Here is a 13,253-nt window from a genome sequence, read left to right as displayed (position 1 = left end):
CTCCGATAACATAATGAACATAAATTTTAACAAAGGTGTGACTAGCTTTACCGGGATAATTTGAGTGAACTCTACACCCTCTGTTCCTTAATATAAGACGTTTTCGCGGTTCAATTTAAAGTACCCAAACGTCTAGTATTTAGAAAAACAGGTAGTTGTTTTCTTGAGCACACATCTGGGAAACCTTGCCACACTTTATTTATGTCCATACACTAATGCAACACCATTCGAATACTACAAATATACACTAATCCAGTGGCTAGTGCAATAGTAGAGTAGTTATTTTATTACAGGGTACAATACAATGGTTTTACTGAACAGATTTCAATAAACTCTAGCACTGGAAGATTTCTATAAGAATTAACAATACAAAATGTAAAGGTAACAAGTTTCAGCATTGGTATACTAGCTATGCATGAGCATTAAACAAATACAAAAGTCTGAAGGTAACTAACATTATTAACTAATGACAGTATAAAAAAATTGCAAACCATGTACCTCCAAGGTAAATATCATTTCGAACTCGTGGGGACCTTAAAAATTGCTATCCCTATCTTGATAATCGATCAAACATAAAAACTTGATCGAATGAATCAAGAGAACAGCCGGAGGAGGAGGTGCCCACTCTTGACCTTTCCTCTTGTCTTCATAATTTTTTGTGCAGTTTAACCAAAATAAAATGACATCAGCGCCTTGGCATTTTGGTGACACTGTACAAAAAATTAACTTATCTCATGAAAATGAGGTATGTAATCTATAAGCATTAACAGTGCAAAAATCTGAAGGTAGTAACAAGTTTCATCGTTGGTATACCGGCTGTGCAACAACATTAGAATGCCTTAGCTAAAAAATCTTTAATACATCCACAATCAACAGCTAACCCTGAAATAATCCAGTGACATTAAATGGCATTGCTTAAATTTATCGGTGGCATTAGACTGAGTGCGGCATTAGTTAAATGTGGCATCACTTTAGCAGTAGCATTGCTTGACTTGACTGTTGGCGTTGTACCAACAGCAAAAAAGTGGAAATAAGAGCATGGGAGGCCCATTCAGACAGTGGGTGCACCATTACGATGTACCTCCACGGACGCATAGAGTGGTGAGGGAGGTATGGTTGCCCAGAGCAACAAATATCCAGGCAGCATATGTGGATTACGCCCCATTTTTGTTCTCTTTAGCCACCTTTTTCCTATGTGAGGACAACAAACCGATCGACCTGGTCATTCTCTATTGCGTTGTCATGCCTTTCTACCCTTCTTCAACCCAGAGACACGAGACTTGTTCCTTAGCTACTGATTTTCCCCTTTTCAACCTAGATGCGGGTTCGATCCCTGCTCTCTTAGATAGTACAATCTCCCTTCCTTTCCTTCTTCAATCCAGACATGGATTAGTCTGCATGAAGTAGGGTTTCCTTCAATAGTGCAAATTAAGGTTTTCGTCTGTGTGACCAGCAGAGCAGAGGATAGCAAATTGGGAAGATGGTGGAGTGGAAAATGATCCACATGCAGTGACGTGGCAGATGGGGCAATAGAACAAGGGTATGGTTCGAAAAGAGGTAGCATACCTGAGGGTAGGCGGGAAGTGGCTTCGCTCATGGTCGTCGTCCTCCGCACACACTACGGCAGCGAGCTTGGGGACGGAGGCCATCCCGTGCGGGCACTAGGTCTGAGAGGACGGCCTTATCGTCAGTGCATGACCTCGCTCGCCAACGACGAGTGCGTCAACGTTGCACGTACTTTTCTTTCCTGGGGGATCTGTGACCACCGGTGAGGAGGGAGGGAGAGGTCGTCTTTTTTAGATCTGGAGAGAGGGTGATAGTGTGAGAAGCAAGTGGGCAGCCCTTAGCAAGAAAGCGATGAAGCTCCAGCCTATATATCTTTTTTATACTACTAGTACTAGAAGTGGAGTAGTGGTAGAGTAGTTTATATTTTCTCTGCATACGGTACCAGTTAGTCGTGCTTCAAAACTGAATGGCATGCCATTAAAAAAATAAAGGTCGATAACAAATAAAGGCCAGATCGCATTTTGCACGAGAAATTACACACCATGTTTCGTTGACATGTGGTCCCGTTCCAACATGTCAGTGAGACAACGACGAGTCCTTTTCTACTAGTATTTCCGAACGGGCGTGTAGGTCGGGGCGCCTCTTAGTGTACCATGGCAAACTGGCAACCGTCCACCGACTCTTCGCCTTTCCCTCTCGATTTGGAACTGTTGTCGCCCGCTCTTCCTCCCTCCTCCATTTGCCTTCACCCTTCCTTCTGCCATTGTTCGATCGTCTTATCCATGGAGAGAACAGACCGGAAACGACCCCATTGTTTTTGCCCCGATCTAAAAGATGGCATGGTGGAGGAACTCATTGATCGGTGCAACGTCATCACCTCAGCTAGCATGGCAGGTTCGTTCAAGACCATTCTCGACTCAACTAATAACATCATTACAAGGAACCCAAGGGTCCAGGAGCGGTTTGACCTCCCCTATCTTCTTCACTATAAGCCTGTTCGCATGGGCGCGGACGACAGAGGCCTCGCCTTGTGCAAGTTGATGCCGCTTGATAATGATACATGTGATGTCAAGATGCCATCGCTTAAGGGTAAGGCCTGGGCTGGCGCAAATGGAGATTGGGTTGTTTATATTGGGTACAATTGCGAGTGGTTACTTATGAATGTGTACACTCGTCAGTGGATTGCACTTCCAACAATCTTAGAGTGCCTTGAGGTTGAGCACACAATGATCTACGTACGTTCAAATATGATCAAGGTGGTTGTTGTCTACGGAAGATAGCAATTTGTCAAGTTCCCAACTGCTCTTGGAATTACAAGAACTATGAAGTTGTTGCTATCTTCGACAGGCTTGTTGCCGTCGTTACTGATTCCATGGTTCGCCCATGGATATTGCTCAAAAATCAGTTTCTGTAGACGAATGATGAGTACTATGATGCAATCAAATGTGAGGATCTTGTGTTTGCTTCCACCACTCATGGCACTATTTTTGCATGGGATCCTTGTAGTTTCGATACGTTTGTCTTCCACCGTAATTATAATTGTTTCATCCACATGCCTGCGGGTTAGCAAGTTTCCCCTTACTAATTAACCTTCTTATTGTGTTTCCACGCTCTTGTGAACATTCCACCACCTATACTTGAAAAGATTTATAACCAAGGGGGATATGATGATGGTGATGATCACGAGCATGAGGACGAGCAATACTTATATACTCAGTGGCGCCTGGCAACTAATTCTGATGGTTCACCTCTTCTTGTTTGTATACAGTGCACTGAGATTGTTACTACTGAGGGAGCACGTATTGTCTCCCATGGTCGCCCTCTCTGGACCTATTCCAACACCCATTGCAGGGTATTCGGGATGGATACTAGCGTGCTAGTGCCAACACCTTCTCCTTGTTTCAGTATTGATAGTCTTGGAGAAAACTCGTTCTTCCTTGGACCAAACTATCAAATGATGGTTAAAGGCGATCCAGCTGCAGTTGACACAACGTTACTACCATTTATGAGAAGCAATTGTATCTATACCTCGAACATTGCGGTGGTTCCCTACCCTGCTCCTGATATATGCCGCTTTAGCCTGGATGATCAGTCCTGCGTTGCTCTCGATATTGACAATAGCTGGCCCTTCCCAGAGCACCTATGGTTCAAAGAAAGCGTTTCCAATGCCGAGGATCGGTTGAGTTGAAGTTCATTTCATTGCTTGTTATTTGTTGTGTGATGAAAACTTTAGTATTTACTAGAATGTTTTATTGGAAATAATCTATAATCCAACATGTATCCTCATTGTCGTTGTGTGTTGATGACTTGTTGTATGTAACGAATGGTACATTTGCAAATGCATGTCATAGGCTCAATTTATGAATGGTTTTCGAGTCACTTCTTGGAGTGTGAGTACCATAGTAGTATAGCCAGCATCCTGTTAGTATATGAAGTTGCCACTCACATAGAGCCAACCTAATATTGGAGTATGCTAGTCCTCCACCGGTGTGTCGCTTCAAATGGCGAACGAAGTGAGAGGTCGCGTCACCTTGTGTCTAGATCTGAGATGCACGTGTACCAGATGAATGACTCCAAGTTCGACCACCGTGATGCTAGGTGCGAGCCGAGGAACACTGTTGGAGAGACCCCCCTCATAATTTTCCTACATTGGTCGTTTGATTCATAGGATAGAATGCTATAGGATTTTTTTTATATCTAATCATGTTTTAATTGGCAATCTAGCATTGACTCCAAATTTTGTTTCACTTCCTTTGTTCCTACGAAGAGAGTACTTGCTCTAAATGATGTGCCGCTGCAAGAGCCGCCTATATTATTTAACCATGCTCTAAAAAGGTGGACCGACTTTTTCTATAGTAGTATTGTACTAGGTTAGTAGGTGACCTTGCGCTTGGCTCTTCTCCTCTTCCGGAAGTCGAACAATAATGATGGTACTGCAATAGTACTTCTGGCAATCTGACACCAAATGAACTGTTGCACGTCCACCGCTTGTAAGCAAAAGTTTCTCCTCGTGCTGCGAGCCACCATGCACGCGTTAGCGAGGGAGAAGGTAAGCAAGCTTCTCGTTGTTCTGCGAGTTGATGGGACACACCAAAGTTATTTATTAGTACTCTCTTCAAAAAGGGCCGACCATGTCCATGGCTACCATCACATGCTCTGTCATTGAGTACATGCACTATTCACGTGCCATCGAAGAGAAAAAATATTGCGTTGTATTAGGTGCCATCGAAGTGCACGACTCACTTACGCACTGCATATCTCCATTTTCTTGCATGACACGCCACCTTGATGCTAGATGTCCCGTGTGTCATGGAGGCATATAGTATGCTTTTTAAAATGGAGGCATATGGATGTCCCACGTGTCGGCAAAAGGATGAACAAAGCTCATGTGTTAAACGAAAGAGTGGAAGAACATAGATTCCCGACGACCGAGAAGGAGCATATAGTACATAATTGTACGTGCATTGCAACAAGTTATCGGATGAGGCCAATCAACAATAGTACACTATTTGTACTAGCTTCACATGCTTCGCGCATCTGGCGGGTGTTTTTACAGTAGCTGCGAGTCCCATCATCCTAGGTCCTCGGATGAGTCTAGTAGAAATTGCATTCTGATGTTTGGGTTCAATCTTTCGGAGCTGCTGCACTATCTCTATGTTTACATATACGTAATACAACACGTTTTAAACTTGAGACCAGCCACGCACCCTCACAAACAACACTTTTTAACCTAGCACAAACTCCAGGAAATTTGGCCAGAGTGTGAGGTGGGCCATATTTTAATGTGTCCACTGTACGTAACTAGCACCTCGAATCCTCGATACTACTACTATAAGTAGTAGGAGTAGAGGTTGGCATGGGCCAGTACAAGCATTCATGTCCAGGAGTACGGCACACGCCACCAGCACTACTTCCATCTCACACCATATTTCTTGGAGTCCATGCTACAACAATCTCTTCAACCTTGTCGTTTCTCTAACTTAGCCATAGTGTAGCGAGCGAGTTGGGGGTTTGCCGATAGTCGGTTTCCTCAATTGCAGTCCCACTTGTATGGCCAACTCCAACGCACGACCCCAAACGGACCTCTGTTTTGCCCGGATTCTATCCGTTTGGGTAGGGCAATGGGGTCGTGTCCGGGCCATTTCTCGGATGCGGTGGTCGTGCTCTTCTTCCTAATACCAAAACTTGCATCCATTCTACACAATAAAATTTTAAGTTAGCACAACTAGTCTAATCCAAGAGCATAACCCAAGATTTGGTCGGGTTCTTCCTCCTTTTGCCGACACGTGGGACATCCAGCATCCAGGTCGTGTCATGGAAGAAAATAGAGTGGTAGTTGAAGCCACGTGATGTGCATCTTGGGTTAACTGTAAATATAATCTTACTACTCTTGAGTAACTCCAAAAGCAGCCACCGAAGATCTTTATTGGATTTGTTTTTCATCACCAGCACATCGAGGTGAAAGATGTGCAGGTTTAGTGGGTCGTCTTGCGGTTTCACTGACATGTGGGACTGCATATGAGCAAACCGATGATGGGCTCCGTGCGTCCGCTGGCTGACTGAGAAGAGAGATAGAGGAGGGCTGAGCACGGACTCTAGGAAATTTGTTCTACGTAACCAGCACCTCAATATAGGCTCGATATAGTGGGATGGCATGGGCCATAACTAGCATTCAAGTCTAGCAGTACGACACACGCCACCCACACGTGTCCCATCCAACACCAATTTTCTTGGAGTCCATGCTACAGCCATCTCTTCTCCTTCTTATTTTCTCAGCCATCGTGCGGTGGGCGGGGTGGGGGTTTGCCGATAGTCGGTTTGCTCAATTGCGGTCCCACTTGTAAGTGAAAATGCAACACCGCACGCATTCCCCCGTGAGCGGCGTGCCGGACCAACCAAGTGGGGGTGCGACGCGAACACGGCAGGCTTTAACTTTTGAACTTGTAACTTGTAAAATTGGGTTCTGCTCCATGGCGCGACCGATAGATAGAAATAACAATCTTCCCTAGAGTAATGAGAAGTTTGGTTCTGGCGCGGTTCATGCATGGAGTACGTACGAAAATTATGAAGTTGATGCGAAAGTTAAGATAATTACTAGTAGTACCATATACTACTACATGGGTCTGACGAAAAGATAAAAATACATATGAATCCATCAACGACATCCTCACGCCCTAGTGCGCCGGGTCACCAACCGAAGTGTGAGGAGCAGCGGCATTGGCGGCGAGCTCAACGTGCTTCTGAACAATGTCGTCCAAGGTTGCCCTGTGGTCCAAGAAGGCCAGCGTCCTATCGTCCTCCTCTTGCATGTAGTAGTCCTTGTGGATGATTTGCGCGTAGACGTGGGTAATTATGTCGATGGTGTCTTGTTGCGCCAGGCGCTGCGCGGTGAGCACGACCTCGAGGTGGACATTCTCCGGCGTGACGGCGGGCAATCGCAGGGCCACCAGTGCGTCGAAGAGGTTGTCACCATAGTGTCCGTTGAGGGTGGTGGGCATCATAGAGCCTGGGCGTGTCGGCTGGAAGCGTACGTCAAGGTCGTCCACGAGCTCCTTGACGATGGTGAACTTGTCGAGGAAACCGATGAGGACCTCGTCGAACAAGGAGACGAAGCTATCGTCCAAGCGGCCCCTCGCCTTGGCGGCCTCAAGCACTACCTGGAGACGTTCCTCGGTGCTGGGCCGCATGCCTGTGTTGTGGACCATCTGGCATAGTCGGCTGATCCTCACGCTCATCGCCTCCATGGGTCTAGCTTAGAGGGTGCTTGGATCCAAGGGACTTCTAGTCAACTGATCTTGTGATCCAAGTGATCACTCTTGCCCTTGGTTAGCGTGCGTAGGTGCGTAGGATTTCGTACTAGATTGGACTGGTGGGGAGCCTTTATATGAGACGTGCAGACTGCATTGAATTCACGTGCGTGTTGGCCAGCTATTCCCCGGTGTCAGCGTTCTCAGAACGGGGGTCCCAGACTTGCCTGCCTGTGGACCGCGGCGTGGCTCCACCAGCGGCCCAGTGCGGCCCGCCTTCATCATCCAACACTCAAGACCCTCGCGCGGGGCCAAGCCTCGCGGGGCAGATGACACAAGGCTTCCTCAGGAGCTGCCTCATCAGGCAGGCTCACGAGAGAGGCAGGGAGATAAGGGCAAGGGGTACCTCGCAATGTTCTCGTGACGCAAGCCATGACGACCAAGGCCAGGTGGGCGCCGGGCGAGCGCCAGCGCACACAGTGTCCTCGTTTCCCCTTTGGTGCTAAGAGGGCAAGCGCGGGTGCGGAGTACCGAGGCATCAGGCAAAGGTTTCCATACCGGTGCAACAAGACCAAGGCCAGCAGGACGACAGGATGGAGGTCATCGTGGAGCCCAAAATAGCGTCACCACCAGAGCCTTTGGCAGGCGAAGACCATCTTTAGTCATGATAACTTGTACTAGTTGTCCCCTTTCAAATTGGTCGTTGTTGGATCCCTTCCCGCTCAATATTTGGGGAGAGGACCATGGCCTCTATAAATAGGACTAGCCACCACCATAGGGAGAGAGCTCAGCCAAGACCGATCAGCTCGAACTCGAGTATTGCACCAAGCACAAGAACACCTCGCCTCAGGAGGCTGTTCTTCCCCTTGTACTGTTCATCATCAGCCCAAGAGGCAATCCACCACCACACACTGGAGTAGGGTATTACACCACACTGGTGGCCTGAACTAGTATAAATCTTGTGTCTCTTGTGTTGTGAGTTGATTGAGCTAAGCTTCAAGATCGCGGTGAGGCTGCGAGGCGAGATTCGGTAGGGGGAAATCTTCGTGAGCACCCCTGTAGGACCTTAAAGTATGTCTAGAGGGGGGTGATTAGACTACTTGACCAAATAAAAACTTAACCTTTTCCCAATTTTAGTCTTTGGCAGATTTTAGCAAACTTAGCACAAGTCAAGCAATCTTAACACAATTCAAGCAAGCATGCAAAGAGTATATGAGCAGCGGAAATTAAAGTATGCAACTTGCAAGAATGTAAAGGGAAGGGTTTGGAGATTTCAAACGCAATTTGGACACACGGTGATTTTTGAGCCATGGTTACGATAGGTGGTGCTATCGTATATCCACGTTGATGGAGACTTCAACCCACGAAGGGTAACGGCTGCGCGAGTCCATGGAGCGCTCCACCCAAGAAGGGTCCACGAAGAAGCAACCTTGTCTATCCCACCATGGCCGTCGCCCACGAAGGACTTGCCTCACTAGCGGTAGATCTTCACGAAGTAGGCGATCTCCTTGCCCTTACAAACTCCTTGGTTCAACTCCGCAATCTTGTCGAAGGCTCCCAAGTGACACCTAGCCAATCTAGGAGACACCACTCTCCAAGAAGTAACAAATGGTGTGTTGATGATGAACTCCTTGCTCTCTTGTGCTTCAAATGATAGTCTCCCCAACACTCAAGTCTCTCTCACAGGATTTGGATTTGGTGGAAAGAAGATTTGAGTGGAAAGCAACTTGGGGGAGGCTAGAGATCAAGATTCATATGGTAGGAAAGGAATATCTTGGCCTCAGCACATGATTTCTGTCTCAGAAATGGTAAGTTGGAAGTGTAGGTTTGTTCTGATGGCTCTCTCCACAAATGAAGAGGAGGTGGAGGGGTATATATAGCCCCCACACAAAATCTAACCGTTACACACAATTTACCAATCTCGGTGATACCGAATCAACAAACTCAGTCAGACCGATTTAGTAAACCTAGTGACCGTTAGTGATTTCGGTGGGACCGACATGCAACTCGGTAGGACCGATGTGGTTAGGGTTAGGGCATAACATAATCTTGGTGAGACCGATTACACAAACTCGGTGAGACCGATTTTGGTAATAAGCTAACCAGAGAGTTGGTCAGGTAAACTCGGTGGGACCGGTTCGCTCATTTCGGTGAGACCGAAATGTTACGAAAAGGAAACAGAGAGTTTACATTGCAATCTCGGTGGGACCGATCGCTCATCTCGGTTAGACCGAAACGTTACGAAGGGAAACAGAGAGACTACAATCCCATCTCGGTGAGACCGAGATCCCTATCGGTGAGACCGATTTGCCTAGGGTTTGTGGCAGTGGCTATGACATCTGAACTCGGTGGCGCCGGATAGAAAGAATTGGTGGGGCCAAGTTGGACTTTAGGTTTAGGTCATATGTGGATGTGGGAAAGTAGTTGAGGGTTTTGGAGCATATCACTAAGCACAATGAAGCAAGAAACTCATTAAGCAACACCTCATCCCTCCATGATAGTATTGGCTTTCCTATAGACTCAATGTGATCTTGGATCACTAAAATATAAAATGAAGAGTATTGAGCTTGAAGCTTGAGCCAATCCTTTTATCCTTAGCATTTTGAGGGATCCACTTTTCTCATCCATGCCATGCCAATCATTGAGCTTTCCTGAAATATTTTTCTTGGAATAGTATTAGCTCAATGAGCTATATGTTGTTAGGAATTACCAAAACCACCTAGGGATAGTTGCACTTTCAATCTCCTCCTTTTTGGTAATTGATGACAACATATAGATCAAAGCTTCGACAAATGATAATAAGATTGAAAAACATCGTCGCTTTGAGAAGTATGTGAAATGTGAGAGCTCCCCCTAAATTTGTGCATAGTTTAAGATTTGCTTTGGACTACAAATGCACATAGAGTTAGGTTCAATAGTAACTCTCCCATGTCACATACATCTTGGTGGAGCACTAAAAATGATAATATTTAAAATACATGCAATCATCACCAAGCAAAGTGAATGAACATATAGAGATAGAATGGAATAATGTCATTCAACAAGTATTAAAGTAGCATATGATCAAACACATGATCATCATTGTATCACACATGCAATAAAGTAGTATCTCAAGCAAGCAAAAGCAAATAAAGTTCAACCACAAAGGCAAGAGAGAACAAAAGCAAACTCTCTCTCCCGAAGCCTATGATCTATACATTTTTCTCCCCCTTTGGCAACAAGTTACCAAAAAGTTCCTAGAAAATGCATAGTACTATGTCGTCTCTCAGCCTTGGTCTTGATATGGTGGTGTAGATATGACTCCAAGGACGAAGGCATGAGTTGATGAAGTTGGAGCTGGTGGAGTAGATGCTAGAGCTGGTGGCACTGAAGCTGTAGAAGGTGCAGATGATGTTGCTCTTGTGTCTATCACAGGCACAACAGCTGATCTCTGAGCTCTAGGCACTCTAGCAAATGCCTCAGTGGTTGTCTTCCCCTTCCTCTCCTGCATATCATCTTGGAGTTGCTCCACAACAGACTAGATCTCAGTTACTTTCACATCTAAGTCATAGAACTTTTGTTCCATGATCCTCTCCAGGCTCTCCTGGTTTTGAGTTAGGGTGGCCAACCCTTTCTCAATCCTCAGTGTTGATGCTATCAAGTAACCAAGCTGGTCTTGTTTGCTCTTCAGAAAGTACTCAGATGCCTCTTCAACAGTTGGCATCTTGGCAGCCTTCTCTGTCTTTGCCTTCTCCTTCTTAGCTTGTGCTTGCACTGAAGATGGTTCATTTTCATTCATCGCCACTTGGTTGTCCTCAAAGTCTGGATAGATAGGCATGTGTTCCTTGTCCAACAGGTAAGTGCCAGTGCCCATCTTAGAGTTTATCAGCTCCTGGATATGTGGGGCATACCCACAACTTCTCTTCTGGTCTGCTGCTATCCTCTTGATAGTCTCAACTATGAGGCTCATGACCTTGAACTTCTGTGGCACATCAAATAAGTGTAGCAAATTTATTGCATGGCCTCTGATCATGTTCTGGTCACCTGACTTGGGCAAGAGAGTGTGCCTAAGGATCTAGTTGATCGTTGGTAGTCCTGACAGAAGGAAATGGACAGATCCAAACTTATGAGTTTCAAGAGCTTTATCTGGGATCTCCTTGTACATGTGTGACATAGAGTTGTGATCCATTTTCTTCTTGGCATAGACATCCAAGTCACCTTCTTTCTCCTTTGGTGCATTGATCAGATTTGCCCATTCTTCAATTGTGGACTTGTACCTTGTACCTTCAGACATCCAAACCATTCTGCCATCAGGATAGAAATGTGCTGTGGAGTAGAATTGCATTATGAGCTCATCATTCCACTTTGTGAGCTTCTGCCCAACAAAGTCATCCACTCCACAACCCTTGAAGTTGTCAAACACTATTGGGTAGTGTTCCTCATTCTCCTTGATGTACTTCCAATTGACCCATCTCATATCACACACTATTGGTTTCTTGTCCAGCAACACAGTCTCATAGAAGTCCTGATGTTCCTTTGTATGGAACCTGTAGTCCACAGCAGTTCTCCTCCTGACTGCATAAGGATCAGTCAACCTCCACTGTCTGAGACCTGCATCCTTTCTCAGCTTCATTGTCTCAGCAACTGGATGAGCATCGTTATGGTCTGGAATCTTAGGTTTCAGCTTTCTCAGAACATGCCCTTCATCTTCTTCTTCTTCTGCAATAGCTTCAGGCATTGGGGCCTTGTTCATTTCAGCAGCTGGGATGTTCCTAGTATTCCTCTTTGGTGCAGTCTTGGGCTTGGAAGCAGCCTTAGGTGCTTCTTTGGGCTTTGATGAAGCAGCCCCTGACCTTATGGCATCTCCCATGAGCTTATGAGATTTGGGAGCTGGAGCAGCAGCCTCTTCTTCTTCCTCTTCCATCATGGAGGGCTTCCCAACAACTCTGGCCATCGTCTTCTTGACCCTTTCCTTCCTCTTCTTTTCAACCACTTCTGGCTCCTTAGGTTTTGATCTCTCAGTTTCCTGAGTTGATGCTCTGACTTTCAGCATGGGAGTCATCTTGGTAGGGACTTTCCTGTTCAGACCTGTCTTGGTGGCTGCAGCAGTGCCATACTCTTTCTTGAGCACTTTCCTCGAGGTGGCCTCATCCTCTTCTGCCACACAATATTCATCCTCAGAGTTTGAGGTTTTCTTCTTCCTATTCCTTGTGGCAGCTTTGGGTAAGTTGCTTGGGGTGCTCCTGCTGCCCTCTTCTGAGGAACTAGAGGGACTAGTGCCCTCACTCATATGAACCTGCTCCTCTTCCCTGTTTTGGCTGTCACTTTGATCATACATGCTGCAAACACTAATTGCTGACCCTGTGAATAGATGTAGATGAGATAGAGAGGATAAGCATCACAAAATACAGATGTTTTTGCAAAAGATTGAGTTAAAAACTTAGTTTTAGTTTTCTACAGAAAGCATTTCGGATCAAAGGATTTGTGAACTCGGTGATACTGAAGCAGCTTTAGGAACCTAAACTAGTGAACTCGGTCAGACCGAGTCACAGTTCGGTGGCACCGAGACTGCTAGGGTTTCACAGAATTCTGATCTCGGTCACACCGATTTGCAATTCTCAGTCAGACCGAGAATCACAAGTACAATGGCCTTGGCCAAATCGGTGGAACCGATTTCTACAACTCGGTGGGTCCGAGATGGTTTCGGCGGAAACCTAACCCTAAATTTTCAAATCAAACCTAATCTACGGATTGTTTTGACTAGATGAGACAATTTCAATCGTGGCAAGAATCATGACAAACACAATGTGCTAGGAATCAGATTGGAATAGCACTATGATCAAGTCCATACCCTAGCTCGGCGATGGAGTCGCTACGGCGGCAACGGCGGTGGAGATTTCCGTTGACAGCGGCGGAGACCAGCGGCGGGAGGCGGCTAGCGATGAGGAGAGCGACCCGGAGACCGTGGAGGCACAGTGGGCTGAGCGCGGGCAAAACTTTTCAGAGAAATTTCCAAAAAAA

Source organism: Triticum aestivum, chromosome 2B, assembly GCF_018294505.1.
Source record: "Triticum aestivum cultivar Chinese Spring chromosome 2B, IWGSC CS RefSeq v2.1, whole genome shotgun sequence".
Taxonomy (NCBI): domain Eukaryota; kingdom Viridiplantae; phylum Streptophyta; class Magnoliopsida; order Poales; family Poaceae; genus Triticum; species Triticum aestivum.
Note: the sequence above shows the minus strand (reverse complement) of the source record.